The following is a 21,838-nucleotide window of genomic DNA, read 5'->3' as shown; positions in this document are numbered from 1 at the left end:
TATGTGAGACTTAAATGAGGAGAATGAATGGAACAAATGGATCAGCTATATTAGTGGACAGCAGTATGGTAGATAAGGCAATTAAAAACATGAAAACCAGGAAAGTCCCATGGCTGAGATGCTCAAATATCGGGTAAGGTAGGATACGGGCTAGTCACCCACATAGTTAATTAGGTCATTCAGGAAGGTGTAATACCCAAGGACTGGCACAGCAGCATTACTGTTAGTTGCTACAAGGGTAAGGGTGATGCGTTAGAAGCAATTATAGAGGCATCAAATTTTTGGACCAGGTGATGAAAATTATGGAGAGAGTTATAGCTCAATTAATTAGGAGCAGAATTAGGCTAAATGAAAAGCAGTTTGGCTTTGTCTGGGGAAGAAGCACTACTTTCATAGTCAGGCAACTGCAAGAGAAGCATTTAGCTAAGAAAAACCATTATATTTGGCATTCATAGAGTTCAAGCCAGTAAAGACTTTTTGAGTTAAGAGAGTTCCTGGTCTTTGTAAATATGTGGCTGAGCTGTTGATGCACACACCCAAGTATGTGCATCTATTCACCTAAAGATTTTTGTCCAAATTTGTAGGCACATATCTAATGCACCAATGATGATAAGCCAAAACGAGAATTTATAATCAGGATACAAGAGCTGTAAATTCCGCATTAATTCACCATAAATGTTTTCTTTTTCCTTGACTTTTTATGATGCATTCACATCCACTGGGTAGCTGACCTCTACAACTGTTATATCCTTATGCTTCCAATATCATAGTACGGTCGATATTATCAACGGTAGATAAAAAATACACTGTAACAGTGTTATAACAATACGAAATAGAAACAGCAGCAGTAACAAACACATAACTATCTTTTATGAACCAGCAATCAATACTTCCAACACACTAACTCGAACTGTAAACTGTACCTGGACTTCAAAGACCAAACAATGAACTCTTTCTTTTATTGACCACACAGAGTCTAACACAGAGGGGACAGCACATGGTGGAGACAGAAAAAACAGATGGAAAGGATGAATTTGATAAAATGATAAATGAAATGAAGCTGAGCAACTTCATTGAACCTGTTAATGCAACTTCTTTTTAAAACATTATTTGTAAAAGTTTAAAAAATTATCTGTAACCATTAACTTACATCTTTCCAAAGAATGTCTATGTTAAATTTCTTTAAAAATTCAAGATAGCTTACCCGTTCTGGTATTGTGCTGGTGTCTATTTTCTTGACCCACCACTCAAAGTCCTTCTCATAATTCTTTACTCTCAAAAGATACTCTGGATCTGCCATCGCACACTGAAAGTACTCAGGCAATCCCCTAAATTCCGTTATATTCACTTTTACCACTTTGTCCCATGAGTCTATCTTATTATGAAGTTTTTCATTTTGTCTGTTGTACAGTATAACATATTTTTTCTTACAGGGCAAGGGTGGGGAAGTTTGGGGCTCCTGTGTGCTTGTGCTTGTCTTTGTATCAGGTGGGGCATGGAGAGGGTTGGTGTCTGTAGGGGGAGGTTGGGGTAGAGTGGGTGTGGGTGGGAGGCAGGTGGGTGTGGGATGGGAGTCATCATTTACAAAGTATGCTTTTTCCCTTCCCTTCTTTTTTTTCCAGTCATTTCCCATCCATTCTTTTCCTTGTTCACCTCCTCTTCCTCGGCGCTGGTACTGGTTTTTGTCAGTGTTGAAGTTGCAATTTCCTTCCTGATTTCGGGTTCCTCTTTAGTCTGTGGGATCCTGCCTTCTACTTTGACCCTGAGTATCACCTCTTTGACTGTGATGGTCTCAACCATGTTTTCAAGGTTTTCCAGAGCCGCCTGGATTATCATATCTAGGCTCTGCCCTAGCCAGTTCTTATGGGGTGTTCTGGTGGACTGGAGGACCACTATCTTCTCTTCCGTGCCCAGCAGTATTGGCAGCTGCTAGCCAGGCTATATCAATTTTTGGGGGTATGTCTTCTACCCCAACTCTGGAAGCATGTCTCCCAAAGTATATGGGTAGAAGCACGACTTCATCCATTTTTAAGGGTATTGCTGAGTGCAGCCTAGCAATAGCTACCTCCTGGAACTGCACCTCCACCGTTCCAAACTTTCTTCCCCTGGCAAGGTAAAAAATCCCTTACCAGATTGGTTTTAATAATGACTTGAGCGGTCAACATGATTTCAATTTTCCTTGTTGTTGATGAGTATGTCCTCTTTTACTTGTTTCAGTCATTTGACTGCGGCCATGCTGGAGCACCGCCTTTAGTCGAGCAAATTGACCCCAGGACTTATTCTTTGTAAGCCTAGTAAAAATTCTCTTGGTCTCTTTTGCCGAACCGCTAAGTTACGGGGACGTAAGCACACCAGCATCAGTTGTCAAGCGATGTTAGGGTGACAAATACAGACACACAAACACACACACATATATATACATATACATATATACGACGGTCTTCTTTCAGTTTCCGTCTACCAAATTCACTCACAAGGCTTTGGTCGGCCTGAAGCTATAGTAGAAGACACTTGCCCAAGGTGCCACGCAGTGGGACTGAACCCGGAACCATGTGGTTGGTAAGCAAGCTACTTACCACACAGCCACTCCTGCGCCTATGAATATTGTCCTGTGAATATTGTTTTTTTCATTTTTTTCTTTTAAAATTTCTTTGGCATTTCTTTTCGCTTTTCTCTTTCACTGCCTCTGTATAATTCTTCACCTCCATTGCTTCGTCTATTCTCTTCAGACATTTAACCAGCTCTTCCTCAGATGACATAAAGTCTAAATAAGAAGAACTCAAACCTTTGTATTCCATCATGAAGGTATGAACCTATGACTTTCCCCTATCAAAGAAGAGGGAAGATGTCGAAGAATACCACAAGACGGCAAACATGTGTTCTGCGCAAAGACAGCAGTTCAACAACTATCAACAAGACGATGACCAAACTATGATGATTTTATTAAAACCACAAGGGTTAAACAGAGGGGACAATACAAGGGACAAATGGGGTCGGAGACTTATTGTATGATATTACATGAATAAATATATTATAATTTTGGATGAGCAATGGGAAACAAAAAATGAATGGACGTGGAATGGGTTTGACCCCACCAACCACATTCCTGTATTGAACCATTTACTTTACCCTTTTTTTTTTATGCTCTACTTAATTTGGCACTTACATACCCAACATTGGGGCTACTTTCTTCCATCTTCTTTCGTACTTTTTTGCCGTCAGGCATTTCTTCTCCAGACATGCTTTCCCTCTTAGGTGATATAAAAAGAGGTTGACCAAAGCATGCCCGGAGACGAAGGTGCCTGATACAATACCTCTTCCATATCACCTCTTTCGCTATAGGTCGGTAGAAACCCACAGGTCCGAGAGACTCATAAACTGTACAATTGCGTACAGAACAGTTTCATTGCTCTGTCCGTAATGTGGGCATGTAGGCAAAAGGTGACGCTGTGCCTCACAAGTTTATCCAGAACTGACAAGGCACTTTGGAAGCACAGTCAAGCTGGGGACCTCTGGCAGTTGTCCATAGGTCCTGGGCCGAAAGTCCTTCAATGCAGGTTGGCAAGCTGACTTTCATCGAAACCCAGAGTCTCCCCCAGGCTGTCATCACACTTGCCCTGTACCAGCCCTCTATAATAGTACACCAAGGTGGTACCCCTCTGTCGAGAATTGTGTTCCATTATCAGAAACTAACATGTCTGGAACACTGTATCACGCAAACAATTCATATAGGAACTTTATAGTTGTCTTAGTGGTTGGTTTATTGCACCTGCATACCTCTGGCCACTTTGTACAGCTATCTACCATGATTAGAAAGTAAGTACCATTCACCGGTCTGTCATAGTTGATATGTAACCTAGACCATAGGTTCTCAGTCTCTAGCCATGATTGATATTTTACTGGTAGGGCTTTGGCCACGAGCATGCAACCTCAACAAGTTCTCACCAAATTTTCGATATCCCAGTCCATAGTCGGCCAATAAATGTAGCTCATCGGTGCTTTCATCCTCGATATTTCCAGATGTCTGATCTGTGGAAGTGCTGCAACACACATTTTTGTAATGTAGTCGGTACTACAATTCCTTGTACATACATCAGAATATCGTTGCCTATTGAGAAACTACTTGAATTTGTATTTTTATTCTGCTTATTTTTTAAAGCTTCTTTCATTTTTGTTTATGTACTCGTCGTCTACAGATTTCATTCTTATATCCTGTGCAGTCACTGGCAGTTCTTGGATAACATTAGTTATAGTACTTTTTGTTTCATTTTCTGTCTGTGGTGCAGCTATCATGGTATCTTCTAGTGGTTCTGTATTTTTGGGAATTAGTCTCAATAGACAGTCGAAATGACCAACTTTTTTCGATGGAATATACTGCATTTTGAAATTGTAATTTAGTAATTATTATACCCCAACATTGTAGTCAGTTCGCTGTATGGGTAGATAACTCTTTCTTTGATCCATAAATTGATAGCAATGGTCGATAGGGTTTCTTTTTTCTATCTGACTGTATTTTTTCTCTGCCACTATCAGTGAGCATGAAACATGAATCACTGGTTTTGTACTTCTATCCTTATACTTGTGTAGCAAAACTGCTCCTATTCTGTACTCCAAAGCATCAGATGCTACAACAATGTCCATTTCAGGATTGAAATGCACTAGAGACAAATCTGCAATTAGAATTTTTGTTATTTCTTCAAACACGTTTTGACATTTAACTGACCAATTCCACTTTACTTCCCTTTTTATTAAGTCATTCAATGGAGCTTTTAATTTGTGCATGTTAGGAATGTAGTTTTGGTAGAAGTTTGTCAACCCAAGAAACGCTTGTAATGTTGGTATATTTGTCGGAGCAAGTATATTCTTCATTGCGTCTCCCCTTGATGGGTCAGGCTGACTACCATTTTTATCAACTATTTGCCCAAAATAATTAATTTGAGGCAAAAACAATTTGCACTTTTCTTCACTCAAAGTGAACCTGTACTCTTTAATTTTCTTGAACACAGCTTTTATGTGTTCCACATGCTGTTCACACGAATTACTCTTAATATATCATCCAAATAAGGGATTGCAAAATCCCGACTTTGGAGTCGGGAGTGGATGGTGGCATGTCTTTAAGCAATCGTTCGATCTTGTAGAGAAATCTTATAATTTTTCTTTTTAATGCACACCGTTGGCGCCTCCCAATTTTCAGTCTGTCCAACTCTTCATTTATAATTTCAATTGCCACGAACGGTATTTTTCTGTTAGATTTAAATACAGGTACAGCATTTTCAGTTACTTGAAAGCAGGCTTCAGTCTTTTTACATAGACCTAAGTCCTCTGATAGTACTTGAGGAAACATTTTTTTCAATTTTCTCTTCAATTCCTCAAATGATTTATTTTTAACTAGACAACCATTTATGTTTTTGCAGTAGAGACTTATGGGGAAGTGCCAAATAACTCCAACCAATTTGTATCATACGGATTGATTGTATTCTCCACAATGAATATTTTTGCTTCATGTGTTTCTCCTTGAAATGTGATGTCCATGAAATGTAATTTATCACCCATCACACCAAGTGCAATTTTTGCTGTTTTACGTAACCTCGGTTTCCCAATTTTTCTCCTTGTACCCGCATTTATGATTGAAATATCACTACCCATATCAAACTGCTGTTTAATATTTACACCATTCATTTTTATGTGTACGAATTTTCTTGTTTTTGTGTCGCATTCACTTTCTGCTGAAAACACTTTAGAACTTTTTGCATTCAACCTTCATAATCTTGTCCTGAAGTGTGAACTCTTGTGACCAAGTTTCTGACAACTATAGCATTTTCAACTTTTAAACAGACACTCTTTTCTGATGTGTAGGCCTCCACATCTGTAACATGGATTGGGGCCTGGCACTCTTTTTTGGTTGTACTTTCCGGGTTGACACATCTGCGGAATCTTTCTCTTGAATTTTTTCATGTCGTGCTTCAGGTTAACCATTATTTGACATTCTTCTGCAACGGTCTGTAGGATTAAGTCTTGGTTTGCTTGCTCTATTTTTGAGAGAATCTTTGCCCAAATTTCTCTATCTTCGGTTGCCATAAGGCCTTGTATGAAGATAAGAGATTTAAACATATCCTGAGCGAGTTCCTGAAGTTTAAAGTTTTCACACATATGGTTGACTGCTCTGGCATAAGTAATAAAGTCATTATCGTCATTTTTTGTTAAGTTTCAACACTCCATTCAAATGTTAAATAACGAACTTTTGTCACAAAAGATTTTTGATAGTAATTCAATCGTTTCTTGGAAACCAGTCTCACTCGACATTTTGGGTAATAAAAAGTTACAGTAGCATTCATGCTCAGCCAGAGCTACCATGTGTAGTAATAGCCTTACTTTTTCCTCATCTGACTAGAAATCGAGTTTGTCACGCTGTCTAACGTAAACGAACTTACCGAATTTTCGCACTTCCTTGACTGTAACTCAATTAACTGTTGTTGTAATATTTGCTTCTGTAACACCTGTAGTTGTTCCTGTTGCTTCTCTTGAAGCTGTATTACTGCAGCTAATAGATTCTCCATAATTTAGCAATTTGTATGATGCACAAATTATCAAATTACCTAAGTGAGCTTCGAAAAATCCTTGTCGCCAGATGTTATATCCTTATGCCTCCAGTATCATAGTACGGTTGATATTGCTGACGATAGATAAAGATTACACTGTATCAGTGTGTAAGGGCCGTGCGATGTAAGGTGACGAGAATGGCTCTTTAGTACCACATCGTACGGCTGATACAATAAAGGGGAATTGTGTTGGAATGTGGGTGAATCGCTTGCTGAGCTGTGTAGAAAGATGATGTTGACGATGTAGATGGAGACTGCTATAATGCTATTGGACTAAGTTGGTAAGTCTCAATGTAAGGTGGTGTTGTCTGGCTGGCATTGTTGCTGGAACTGACTGTGTCTTTGTGGTCAGTGGCTAGACCTTAAAAAGTCTGGAACCAAAGACTTTGGAACGAGGAAAATCTGAGTTTTTATAAGGAGTTGTAGGCTCAAACAGGGTTGTAAACAGATTGTCCTATGTGATCCCATTTAGAGCCTCTTATACGCGGTAAGTTGGTGCAACAAAGTAAGAGACAAATTGTGCCAATACCAACCAATCAGAAGTAGTTGACACAATGGGATTCAAATAGAGGTCAAAGGCTAGCTGTTCCCTGCACATATATATAATAAATGGGAGAAAGGAATTTCACCCGAGTCTACGCTACAAGTGTTATGACAATACAAAACAGAAACAGCAGCAGTAACAAACATGTAACGAACCAACAATCTTTTATGAAGCAACAATCAATATTTCTAACACACTAATTCAAACTGTAAACCGTACCTGGACTTTGAAGACCAAATTACAAACTGCCAACTATGTCAGACCGCTACTATTTATATGTAGTAGTCCCATCTATTCTCGTCAGAGAGTGCCGTACTCTCGCCACAACAACAACAGTGCATGACTTTTGTTCCCTGTCTCACAAAACAAAATTACTGTTTTTATTGAAGTGTTCCACCAGTGTTCCTTGTTTTTAAAGGTGTGAACCTTTTTAAAGGTTCCGGCATGTCTTTGATGTACATGTCAAGGCATCATAAATAACCTTTGCAACTATTTCATGCCTCAGGGGCAGGTAGTATCTCGTAGACATTTGGGGGCAGATGATGATGATGTGGGTGATATTTTCCACACTGGTATAGCAGAGCCAACATTTTCTATCACACCATCCATGTTGTGATAGAAAACTTTTGTACGTCATATTTATCAGGTATTTAGTAGCTATCTCCTGTCCCTGGATAGTGAAGGTATATCCTTCTCAGTGGGACGTAATGTATCTATCACAGGTCCAGGAGAGGTTACTCTTCCTGTCAATGCTGTTATTATCCTCTAGCCTACAGGATATGTACCCATGCATTGCTTTTTGCTGGTATGACGATTGCTTCTACTCCAAGCTTCTGTTTAGGTAGGCCAGTCTAGCCTCCTTTGGGTCTCATGAGACAGTTGTATTCTCAGAGTACCTGTACATTAGTTCTCCAACTCTGAAGATGTTGCTTTCACATTTCTTTCTTCACTGTTGAACAGCTACTGCCTGGGTGATACAATATGACATTCAAAGGCTGTTTAGATTGACCTTATGCCTCTACCACCATCACTTCATCTCATATAAATCCTATTCGTGTCACTGTTAATGTGGAAATTGCCAGTGGTGGTCAGTAACTTTCTGGTTTTGATGTCCAGACTGCAGGTCTTGTCAAGTGTCCTGTCCAATATCCCAAATGTTTGTACTAGCACTAGCACTGCAAAAGCATTGTGAGATATGGTCTTGTTAAACATAGACAGCTCTGAGTTCCACATTCTCTGGAGTCTACAGAAGTACTCTTTTGTTATTTTGGCTTTAATCACAACACTAATGTATTGACATTCTCACTGATTCCGAGATACTTGTAGTTTTCATCATTAGATATAGGGGAGATAGACAAGCCATTGATGTACATGTTCTCAGTCTGATCAACAATCTTTTCTCTGTTAACTATCATGTATGAGCATTTATCTTCCCCAAATTTCATTCCTATGTCTCATGAGAATGTAGTGTCTAGTTCTAATTGTTCCTTGAGGCTGCTCATGTTACCTGACTAAAACTTTACATCATGAACAACAAATGTGTGGGTGACATTAATGTTATTCTTTTCTGCATACCCCAGTATGTAACCTTTGCATTTTGTTAACAGGGTTGTCAGGTGTTTCACTGCCAATACAAACAACATTACAGATAAACTACCACCCTGAAATATGCCTGTTGATAGCTTGATTCTGTTTGTAACAATAGGTGTTGTTTTAGTAGTTGTCAGTGATAAATCTGTGGACCATGTTGTGGTCAGTCTCTCAATGGTATTCACTATAGCAAGTGATACTTTGGCAAGGTGTAGTAATTCTATCATTCATGAATGAGGCTCAGAGTTGAATGTTCTCTTGTAGTCTTGCCATATTGTTAAGAGATTGTTGCTTGGCTTCCTTAAGGACAACTTTGTTGAGAAGGAGCTATTCAACACAGCCCCTCCTGCCTGTCCATTAGTTATCACACCATTTATTTGGAAGTGGTCTTTTGAGAAACATATTCAGACAACCTGTGTACAGTTTGTACATAACATTCAAACATACTATGAGCCTATAGTTTTTGGCTATATAGGCCTCTTTGTTCTTGAAGATAAGAATAGTCAGTGCAACCATCAACCAATCTGGTATATCTAGTTCAGCATCTATTATTTCTTTAAACAAGGTCTTGAGAATGTCAACTGTTTGTACTAGTAGCTTACTATCAAGTCCCTCCCAGGTGATATATATTTTAGGAGAGGCATTTGCATAATAATCACTTTGTAGTTCATTTAACCATGCTGCATTGTGATTGTGTTTTTTGTTTATATTCCAGATTCCCAGCCAGAATTACTCTAGGTCTTCCAAGAGAGGAGCATTTACTACCTTGATGGTATCACCTTTCATACTGGTACACATCTTGTGAGTTTTGGACATACTGGTGGCTTATCATTTTTTGTTCATGTAACTTTTTACTGTCTAGATGAGATGCAGCTTGGTTTTGTACCAGGAAGAAGTTCTACTGATACCTTCATTTTAGTAAGACAACTGCAGAATATTTAGCTAAAAGTTAGCCACTGTACTTGGCATTCATTGACTTGGGAAAAATCTTTGGCAGGGTTCCTCACTATGTAATCTGGTAGTCTGAGGAAGTTAGGGAAATACAAATGACTTGTGAGAGCCATAGAAGGAATGTACAGAGATATTGTCAGCAAGGTGAGAGCTAGCAATGAGTAGAGCAATGAATTTAGAGTGCATGTAGGAGTTCACCAGGGCTAGTTTCTCAGTCCCCTTTTAATTCATTATAGTCTTCCTGGCCATAACAGAGAAATTTAAGACCAACTGATGGGAACTACTATATGCTGATGGTTTTGTTCTTACAGCAAAATCTATTGTAGAACTAAAGAAGAAATTTTACATGTGGAAGCAAAACCCGGCATCAAAGAGATTTAAAGTTAACTTAGCAAAAACCAAACTTCTAGTAAGTAGGAAAACAGAAAAGGCTATTATTCCCTTCAGGAAAATGGCCCTGCTCAATATGTAGGAAAGGGGTTGTTAGAAATTCCATATGGTGTACTCAGTGGAAGCTATTGACAAACAAGAGTTGCAGTGTAATAATAGAAAGGTTAACGGAGAAAGTAGACTTGGTATGTGGCAGGTGTGCAGGAGCAATAAACACTAAGATTACACAGGAAATAGATTCTCTCAAATGCTTTTATACCTATGATTAAATATGTCTGTGAGCATTACTTTTACATTCACATTGTTCATGATAAAAACAATGAACTTTCATTCCAACTTGATACATACACACATACACACATGCATGCACACACACACACACGCACACACACACATGCACACACACACACACACACACGTTCACATGCACACATACACACACACACACACGCACACGTGCACATAGATACACACACGCGTACATTTGTGTATGAGTATGTATTTTCCATATCTTTCGTTTCTATGTCATCCATGAGTTTTACTTCTAACTGATAAGCCATTTTCTGGATTCAGAAAGATTTTCTTATTCTTTTGCCCATCAAGATTCCATAAGAACTAATATAACATAATAACATTTCTATGAGTTAGAGCTTAAATCAGTAATTTTTAATAAGGTCACGAGAAACCTTAATTAATTTCCTCAGATACGTAAAGTATGGAGACATGTTAATAATCTTTCATGTCTCACTAGTTTAAAATGAATATTCTGTTTGTATGATTTCATGCAGAAAATGATTCAAATCAGTTCTGGTTTGTTTTGTTAGCAAATATATTGTGTGTTTCAAACAAGTTTGTGCACTCCTTCAGTTGCAACAGAAAAAAAAAAGGAAAAGAAAAGATAACAAGGAAAGAAAAAAAGATAAAACAAAGATGAAAGTAGGAAAGAAAGAAAAAATAAGAAAGAAAGAAGGAAAGAAAGAAAAAGTAACAAAAAATAACAAAGAAAATAAAATAAAAATAAGAAAGAAAGAAAGAAAGAAAGAAAGAAAGAAAGAAAGAAGGAAAAATTTAACATCAAATTATTCTGTGTGGTGGTTGCACAGAAAAGTTCAATGTTACAATTTGGGTTGAAGTAAGAGAATGGTTTTAACTTAAATTGATTTGACATTTGAATTTTCTGTAAAGAATTTAGCTGTGATGATAATGTCTTGGACAAAGTTAATAGAGTAATTGGCTTTTGGAATATGATTCCATATGGTTCCAAAGGAAAATGTGAAACATAATTGAGAACTCAAGTTTCTAAAATATTTGTAAATGATTCATTTAAAATGGTTTAAAAGCAAATGTGTTTTTTTTTTGTTGTTGTTGTTGCTGCTGCTGTTGCTGCTACTGCTGTTGTAGTTGTTATTGTTGTTGTTGTTGTTTTTGCTGTTGTTGTTGTGCCACAATTGGCAATCAATAGATTCATTGATTACAAGTTTTCAATAGGTCAATTGTTGATTTACTGTCTTTCTGATAGCAAAAGTGACAATGGAGCATATGTAACAGAGCAAATATCACAAACGAGGCTGTTTGAAGAGTACTGGGTTTTCTATTATTTTCTCACTGCTTTTTACGTACTTCCCCTATATACATCAGGAGAATATATACACTTACATATGCAACACACACACATATTATCATCATCATCACCACTACAACTAACCAACACACCACACCACCATCCTCCTCATCATTATCATCATCACTTTTTGTCTGTTTGCCATGCTGGCATGTATTAAACAAATTGTGATCCAAGTTAGTTCTTTGCAGTTAATGCCCTTCCTCCTAGATGAGTCAGATTGCTACTTTTTGCTTGCATATTTCATTTTTGACTTGGCTTCTATAGCTGGTTGCTCTTCTTATTACTGAATGTACTGGTTATATTTTATCATAGCACTAACACTTGAGAGATTGTCATGCCTTCAGCAACACTAAAGGGCCATCTCAACTTTATATAGTATCTGCTCAGTAAGTAACACTTTATAGAGTGTACTGGGTGCTTTTCATCATGTCTCTAGAAGTGGTGAAGTTGCTTTGCATTCCATAAGGCTAAAGAGTCCTCATTACCCTAAGATGTTTCTGTTCATTCAAGGCAATGTAACCAGGAGGATGATGTGAAGACAAAAAGAAAAAAGGAGTAAGTGTAAGTTATTAGAAGCAGAATGATCTGTGTAAGAGAGTTATATCAGGGATAGAGAGAAAGAGAGAGAGACAGAGAGTAATGGATAGTAATAAATTTAACAATGGTAAGAGAAAGTGGTGATGTCAATAACTGGTGGCCAGTTGAGAGGGAGTGATTTCTGTCCTTGTAGAAAGTGTAATGGTAGAGTCTAAGGGATACAAACAAATCCAATGAAACCCCATATGCATAAGTCTCTTGATGGGCAAGAGAAGTGATAAGGTTGATGGTGAGAGGATTGAATATTGAGAAGCCCATTATCATCCCTCCTAACATAAGTGGCATGATACAGTGAATAGGAAAGAATATGAATGTCAGAGAGATGAAGGAATTTAATGTCATCTAGTTACATAAGTAGCATGGTATAGTTAATAAGAGAGATCCACTGCCAACTTTATTGACACAGTAAGGTTGACTGTATTATGTAAGCCAAACTTACTGACACAGTACAGTGAGTATAAGAAAGTGAGTGGAGAGAGGTGACTCATAGACATATGACTGATAGAGATAGGAATGGCGGATATAGACTTAACAAGGACATATTGGGTGACAAACTTAAATGTAAATATACCTTCCAGCCTCCATCTCTACCACCATTTTAATATTTTTGTTTCACTGTTTTTTAGGAATATGTGAATCTTCTCCAGCATTGCATGCTGCTAATCATTGTAGTCCTCTGTCATCTCCACAAGCCTCAGTCTTCCCCACTTCTCTTGAGTATTTTGGGGGTCTTTCTCTTCAGCAGACTCATTTAAATTGATTACCCTACACTTCTTCACATAATTTTCATCTTTCATATTAGCACAGTCTTCTCTTTTTGCATGTTACATCTGACTCCTCTCATATCCATTTTTTTTTATGGATATGCTCACACTGACACGTATAGAAAAGCATACTTCTTTTCTTTCTAGTCTTCACAAACCCTCTGCATTTCGGGCCCATATCTCATAACCATGCAGCTTTGTACTTTATACACAAGCACCACACAATTTACCCTTGACTGTCAGAGAGAACCCTTTGTTACTTGCAAAGGTAGTAACTTCATAAACTTTTTCCTTATGTTCTAACTCTGGCATCTATGCTTTCAAAACACATACCTTTATTGCTAATTAGATCACCTAGATAACAAAAGCAATCAACTACTTCTAGGAATCCTTACAGACATATGAGAGAGAATCTCATATACTATTAATGCTGACTGGTCTTGGGCATCTGCTGCATATAAAATATACTTTCTCTCTTAGTCTACCAATGATTCTATCACACTTTTTGTACTTTATAAATTACACTGGGTATTACATGATATTTGTAGCTTCTCCTTCTCTGCATACTGAACATGACCATTTCCCTGATCCTATTTTTTTTCCTACATACAAGAATATTAGCCTCAAGGTTTTGCTTCCATGTGCACAATTTCTTCTTTAAATCTTCTACAGATTGATCTTTAGAATTCAGTCATCAGCACATTGGTGTTCTCATGGACAGTCAGTTTTAAACTCCTTTGATATGACCAAGAAGACTAAAATAAATGGGAGGGGTGAGAATAAATGGGAGGTGTCTTGATGGACACCTGCAGTGATGCTAAGTTTGACTCATTGCTAACTCTAGCTTGCTGACTGCATCTCTGTATATGGCTTGCTCAGTCATCACAAGCCGTCCAACTATATTTGCTTTCTTTAGCAACTGTAAAAAAAATACAGAGCATCAAATCTTGTCAAGAGCTTACTCTAAGTCAACAAATAAGCAGAGTGGCTTACTCCAAGCTAAGTACAGCTCCTGCAGTTGTCTCACTAGGGAGAAGACACTGGTAACACCTCTTCCGGACACATCACCAAACTGCATCTCATTTAGGTCAATTTACTTCCTAATTAATAGAGCTATGACTCTGTAACTTTAATCACCTACTCTAACAGTTTGATACCTATGTAGTTTCCTCTTTCTTGTATATCTTGTTTGTCCTTGTAACAATTGATGATTATATTATAACACCTGTCATTCGGTATGACATCTACCTGTACAATTTAACAGATTCTCTATGTGACTAAAGTATGACCAACCTTGCCATATATTTTCAGCATATCAATCATATGGTCTAACTGCCTTTCTTTTGTTCAATTCTTAATTGTTCTATCAACCATACTACTTTCATTTTGTATAGCTGGTCCTTCAGCTGCATCTACTTGGAGTAGGCCTTCTTTCCCCCAAGTATCCTCTTCATTCTACAATCTCTCTTAATAGCACTTCAATGCTATTTTCTTTACATCACCAGTAAGAGCAAGTGCCCTGTTATCATTCTCTATACATTTCTCCCCAGGGACATATCATTCCAATCGAAAAGACCTCATAACTCTGATCACCATGTTACATAACATAGACTAGCTAAATAATTAACTTCTTGCTTAGTATGCTTAGCTTCTCTTTTAGCAAATTGGTACTGTTTTCTGCTGCTCCTCTTCTTCCAGTCTTTCTAACATTATTTCTTAGCTTTTATGGCTTTATCTACCTAGACTGTTCCACTATTTTATAGCTTTCCATCTGATTGGGACTTTATATCAACCACAGATAGGTGGGTGGTTGTAAATGCTGAGTTTGGTGAAGAACGTAGCACATAACATAAATTAGCAATTAGTGACTTCAGAGTAAGAGCTTGATAAACTGAGATAATAGGAATAATTTAGAGAAGGAAGATGTGGAGGCTGAAAGAGCACTTGGGTTGTCATAGGTCCAGAGGAGTTCTAATTAATACTTATGACTGAAAGAAGGTCATAGAGACTTTTAGCATAGAGGAAAACTGTGAGTTTCTACAAGACAACCTGGTGAGAGCTGCAAATCATATCTGTTTCATGATGAGAATAATGTCTGTCTGGCTTTTGTGTTCATCTGATCAGAAGGTGATCAAGTGGCTGACTGGCTGGCTTTTTGAAGTTCTCTATCCTACAGCTGGTTATCTTATAGCAACATCCAGTTGTCTTTTATATTTCAAGTCTCTATCACTGCCTTCCCTCTGTCATATGCATCAATTAAAATTTCTCTGACCCTATAACTGACAGAAGGCTCTTTGAGCTTTCATATCTTCCTTTTCTAGATTGTCTTATGTTTCTGTCTATTTACCTTCTTCTTGAAGTCACTAATCACCAATCTATGCTGAGTGGTTCATTCTTTGCCAAAGAAAAACTTAACATTAACAACCATCTCAGTATCCTGTTTTCTTGTGTAAATGATTGGTAAGTGATCAGAGGGCTAGCCAGATTCTTGAAGTTAGAGCTGCAAATCATTATCAGGTCACTTGAGTCACAGAAATCCAAGAGATTTATTACCTCTTTATTCCTTGTATCATATCTATAGCCTTTATATTATTATTTATTATTGTTCTGTATTGTACTCCATGTCTAGTCATCCTTCTGCCTAAGTTCTTTTCTTTAATCAATTAGATCTCTGTGTTTAGTATAATATTCTCATGATTGAAACTGAATTGCTCATATATATAACACTATTTTTTTGTGGTCAATTAAGATTGTCACAACAAAATAATTTATAGAACATATTTACTGTGTATATCTAGTTTTAAAATGGATATATTGTACCTTGGTGTATTGTAACTGGTGACTAAAAGGGTTAGTGGTAGGAAGGGCACCCAGCTGTAAGCATTGTCTCTGAAAAATTACCCAATACATGCCAGTATGGAAAAGTGGACGCAAAACACCGATGATAACGATGATGGAAAATATACTTCCATTTTATTACTGTATCAGAAACAATATGCTTTTCACCTGCACTGTTATTTTGGTGAAATTAATACTCTCTACATTTCTTTCTTAACTTCACAAGTCAAAATAACTGTACAAATAAAATGTATAATATAATGACAGTATGAAGGAAAAGTGGGAAGAAAAGCAAATGGTAAGATGTCAAGAAATAGAAGAAAAGTAATAGGGGTAATATGTGGAGAGTAATAATTTGGAGGGATAGTCTTAACAATGTCCTAGAATTATGATACTTAGAAGTGACAAAAGAAAGTCACATGCTAGCTTCTTTTGGCATAAATTTCTATCTTTTCTTCTGCCTGTTATCAGGATGTTTCTGCTCTTATTTTCATCACAGTCACTAAATTGTAAGATTTAATTGAAAATTAATCATAAAATCTTACTAATTTGTGTTTATCTTTTAAAGTAGAATTCAAAAAGTCAATGTTCTCTCCGTCACTCACACGGTAGCGTCATTTGAATTTAACATCATAGTTTTTATCATTTGAATAATGGAGTTTATCAAATATTTCTAACAATAGCTTATGGCAATCTGACAACATCAGAATTGACATTTTTTACATAATTAAGGGAGACATCTATTTCCAGACATTGCTTATTATATCTCAGGCAACTGAGAGACAGTGTGGGCCAGTTACGCCCTATTTTCATGCCAGTACATGGTACACCTAGGTCATCCATACCAAATGATCTCCACAAGGTGAAGTTTGTGTTTGCTTGCCAGGCCACATGATGAAAGCCCCTTCAGTCACCCTGAAGGCCCATATGAAGTGATACATCCAGGAAACAAATCATTTCAACTCCTGATTGGCAGGATATTGACAGTCTCATCCAAGTAGCTCAACCACCAAACAAAGGTTGCTCTAGGCAAATCACACCAACCCCAGACAATGAACAGTTGCCAAAGAGCCAAGTAACCACACACATGGGCATGGTGATTAAAACATCTCAGTTCCAATGAGAGTCAATGACAGTTCTGGTGTGGGGAACTATATGCAGGGCACTGCCCAAGGACTGTAGATGAATTGTAGACAGGAACTTCACTGCAGGCTGCTAGTGATTTAATCAGCAGGAAAAGGGACTTCTGGTTAGGATGGGAAAAGGAGACTGAGACGTGGAGGGTCAGTGGTATTCACCCTCACAGCATGTAGCTGAATGAAGCAAAACTAAATAATACACCAACATGCCCTTGTTACTGGTTGTTTTAGCATATAGCTTAACCAAGCTGTGTGTGAGTGAGTTTATGTGTGTGTGTGTGTGTGTGTGTGTGTGTGTGTGTGTGTGTGTGTGTGTGTGTGTGTGATTCTGTTTGTTGTACTGTCCCTGCTTTCACTAGACAACTGATGTTGGTATATTTACATTTCCGTAACTTAACAGTTTGGTAAAAGTGACCAATAGAATAAGCACCAGGCTTTCAAAAAAAATATAAGTACTGGGGTCGATTCTTTTGACTAAAAAATTCTTCAAGGTGGTTCCCCGGCATGGTTGCTGTCTAATGACTGAAACAAGTAAAAGATGAAAGATAAATATTTTGTGCTTTATAACTTTATTATTATGGATGTGTCAGAGTTTGTTAATTTTCCCTTGTTTTCCACCAGGGTAACACAAAATGACTAATGTTGCATTACGAATACAATTAAAATGTTCTTATTTTGAACTTTAATGCCACTGTTGACCTTAGCAGATTTCAAATAATTATGAATTTAACACATTATTCATCAGTTTCAAATTTCAACAACAACCTGGGCAATATCCAATTACTGTACTGACACAGCAGGGAATATAAATAAAGTTGCTACTTTACCCATTTTCTTTGTCATGTTGTTTAACTGTCATCAGACGTTTGCACTATTTATTGTTAGTTTTGTTTTTATAAAAGAAATGCTTTAACAGATTTAGGTCAACAGAATGTCAAAAGTGCTGCGCCTATATTATCCCTAAGATCTTCAACAGAAATGCACCCTCCACGTTAGTATCTGACAAAACAATGTGTCCTCCTCCTCCTCCTCCTCACCACCACCACCACCACCACCACCAATCACCACCACCACAGCCACTACCAGCAATGTGTCTATGTTGCTTTTCCATGTTGGCATTTGTTGTCTTACTGAGCAGTATGTCACCAATTCTTATTTCTTTTACAAATAAAGTATTTTTAATCCACCAGTACTCACATCTTGAAAGCAACAAAACTGCCAAGCTATGGGGTCATATTTTCTACAGATGTAAGCAAGCATCATTGCTTTTGCTCAAATAGTGTCAATGCTAAAATACAAATTCATACACATAATATATATACTAGATTTGATATGTATATGAACAGATTGGCTACTTGTATCTCTGAGATTGGTCAAGTGATGTAGATACATCTGTTGAAACCATGATCAGAGCCAAAAATTAATTAAGTCTGTTCATTTCTTTCATTCTACAGTGAAATAGGTGAAGTTGACATGTTTGTACATTCGTTATGTGGATTTACCACACACACACACACACACAATAATGTACACTTCGATTAATATATATATATATATACATACATCATTATCTCTTTTTTTACCTTTTACTTGTTTTAGTCATGAGATGGTAACCATGCTGGGGCACTACCTAGCAATGAATTCAGTATACAGGTAAGAGTTCATTAAGGATCGGTTCTCAGCCCCCTTTGTTTGTCATAGTCCTCCAGGCCATAACTGAAGAATTTAAGACAGGCTGCCCTTGAGAGCTCCTCTATACTGATACTTTGTTCTTAAAGCTGAATCATTACCAGAACTAGAGAAGAAACTTCAGGTGGGGGAGTAAAGTTAAGAATCAAAGGGCCTTAGAGTTAATTTAGCAAAGACCAAAGTCCTAGAAAGTTGGAAAACAACGAATCCCTTCAGGGAGATGACCTGACTTGATATGTAGGAAAGCTGTAGGTAGAAACTCCATAAAGCATACCCGGTGCAAGCTATGGAGACATAAGAGGTGTAGCAGTATGAGAGAAAGGTTAACAGAAAAAGTAGTCTTTATATGTGGCAGATGTGCAGGTACAATAAACACAGACTTTGTCAAATGCTCAGAGGAGTACTTAGAAGTAGTAGATAGCTTCCATCACCTAGGTAACCAAGTCAGCAGTAGAGGAGGATGCTCTGAGAGCATAGCTTCTAGAATAAGAATGGATTGGGCAGCGTCCAGAGAGCTTCTACCTTTGTTGGTGACAGAGGGCCTCTCCCTCAGAGTGAAAGACAGATTGTATGATGCCTGTGTATGAACAGATGTAGGATTAATAAAGGTATGCATTAGTGCTTCATCATAGATTAGCTACTGTCATCTCAGCCTATGCACCTCAACCTGGGCTACCAGATGGTCTGAAAGACCAATTCTATGACACCCTCTTGCAAACTACCTCGTCGACGAGTGACAGGGACCTTCTCTTTGTGACTGGAGACTTCAACGGTCATGTCGGACGTCGTGCTGGGGGCTTCCATGGCATACATGGAGGCTATGGCTTCGGTTCCCGCAACGAGGAGGGAACCAGACTGCTGGAGTTCTGTGATGCAACCAATCTTATGGTCTGCAATACCAACTTCAGGAAACCTGCCAGTCACCTAGTCACCTACCGCTCCGGCAGACACTCTAGCCAAATCGACTACATCCTCGCCAGAAATAGGGAAAGAGGGCGGCTTATAAATGCCAAAACCTACCCTGGCGAAGAATGTACCCCACAACATAGATTAGTAGTTAGCGACTTTGGGATTAAGGCAAAATGGGTGCCCAGAATTAGACAGGCTTGGAGAAGAAGGGTGTGGAAGCTTAAAGACCCTGCAAACGGACAGAGACTTAGAGACAAGTTACTTGAAGCATTTAACGAAATAGAAGGGGATATAGCATCATACAACGTGGAAGACAATTGGAGATTTCTGCGGGACAACCTGTTGAAAGCCACCGACCAGATTTGTGGGTGGTGTAAGGTCCCCTCCCGACCCAGAGTAACGTGGTGGTGGAACAAGGAGGTAGACAGGGCTATTAGACAAAAGAAACAAGCTTGGAAGGACTGGAAGAACGGTGGTAGCAGGGAATTGTACCAATGTGCCAGAAGGGAGGCTAGGCGACAGGTTTATTTAGCCAGAGGGGAAGCAGATAAGGAAAGATTTGCCAATGTTCTGCGCCGTGAGGACCAAAGACTCGAGGTATTTCGTGTTGCAAGACAGTGTAGGAGAGAGAATAGTGATGTTGTAGGAGAGAAATGTGTTCGCATGGATGATGGTACGCTTGCATTAAATGAGGATGCAAAGAAAGAGGTCTGGAGATGCCACTACGATAGATTGCTTAATAAAGAGAATGAATGGGAGAAAGAGAGCCTGCCTTATGTCGACCCAATAGAGGGACCAGCTATCCGAGTTGATAGTACCAGGGTAGATAAAGCAATTAAGAGTATGAAGACCGGGAAAGCCCCCGGCCCATCAGGAATCACTGCAGAGATGCTCAAAATATCTGGCAGTGTTGGCTATAGCCTAGTCACCCGTATTACGAACCAGGTGATACACGAAGGAGTCATACCCAATGACTGGTGTAGCAGCATCATAGTCAACTGCTACAAAGGTAAAGGGGACGCTTTAGATACAAATAATTACAGAGGCATCAAGCTGTTAGATCAGGTTATGAAAGTTACAGAGAGGGTCATAGCCCAACTAATTAGGGAGCGAATCAATTTAGATGAGATGCAGTTTGGGTTCGTGCCAGGTAAAAGCACTACTGATGCCTTATTTCTAGTGAGACAGTTGCAAGAGAAATACCTAGCTAAGGATAAACCTCTGTACCTGGCTTTCGTTGACATGGAGAAAGCCTTTGACAGGGTCCCCCGATCCCTTATCTGGTGGTCAATGAGGAAACTTGGGATAGAAGAATGGTTAGTGAGAGCTGTGCGAGCCATGTACAGAGATGCTGCCAGTAAGGTGAGGTTTGGAAATGAGTACAGCAATGAATTCCGGGTAGAGGTAGGGGTCCACCAAGGTTCCGTCCTCAGCCCCCTATTATTTACCATAGTCCTCCAGGCAATCACAGAGGAGTTCAAGACAGGTTGCCCCTGGGAGCTCCTCTATGCTGATGACCTTGCCCTAATTGCGGAGTCAGTATCAGAACTAGAGGAGAAGTTTCAGGTGTGGAAGCAAGGTCTAGAATTGAAGGGCCTTAGAGTCAACCTAGCTAAAACCAAAATCCTAATAAGTAGGAAGGTAGATAAAACACAAACCCCTTCAGGTAGATGGCCCTGCTCAGTATGTAGAAAAGGAGTAGGTAGTAACTCTATAAGATGTACCCGGTGCAAGCTATGGACACATAAGAGGTGCAGCAACATCAAAGGCAGGTTAACTAGCAAGTTAGTTTTTGTTTGTGGCAGATGTTCAGGTGCAATAAAGACTGCAAACAAACAGGAAACAACTTCTATCTCATTCCAGGGTGAAAAACTAGAGGTAGTCGATAGCTTCCGCTATCTGGGCGACCAAGTTAGTAGTGGGGGTGGGTGCGCTGAAAGTGTAGCTGCTAGAATAAGAATAGCCTGGGCAAAGTTTAGAGAGCTCTTACCCCTGCTGGCGACAAAGGGACTCTCACTCAGAGTAAAAGGCAGACTGTATGACGCATGCGTACGAACAACCATGCTACATGGCAGTGAAACATGGGCTGTAACTGCTGAGGACATACGTAAGCTAGCAAGGAATGAAGCCAGTATGCTCCGTTGGATGTGTAATGTCAATGTGAATACCCGTCAGAGTGTAAGTATCTTGAGAGAAAAGCTGAA

This window comes from Octopus bimaculoides, chromosome 1, assembly GCF_046866305.1.
Source record: "Octopus bimaculoides isolate indiv1 chromosome 1, ASM4686630v1, whole genome shotgun sequence".
NCBI lineage: Eukaryota > Metazoa > Mollusca > Cephalopoda > Octopoda > Octopodidae > Octopus > Octopus bimaculoides.
The sequence above is the reverse complement of the archived record's forward strand: the minus strand, read 5'-3'. Positions refer to the sequence as shown.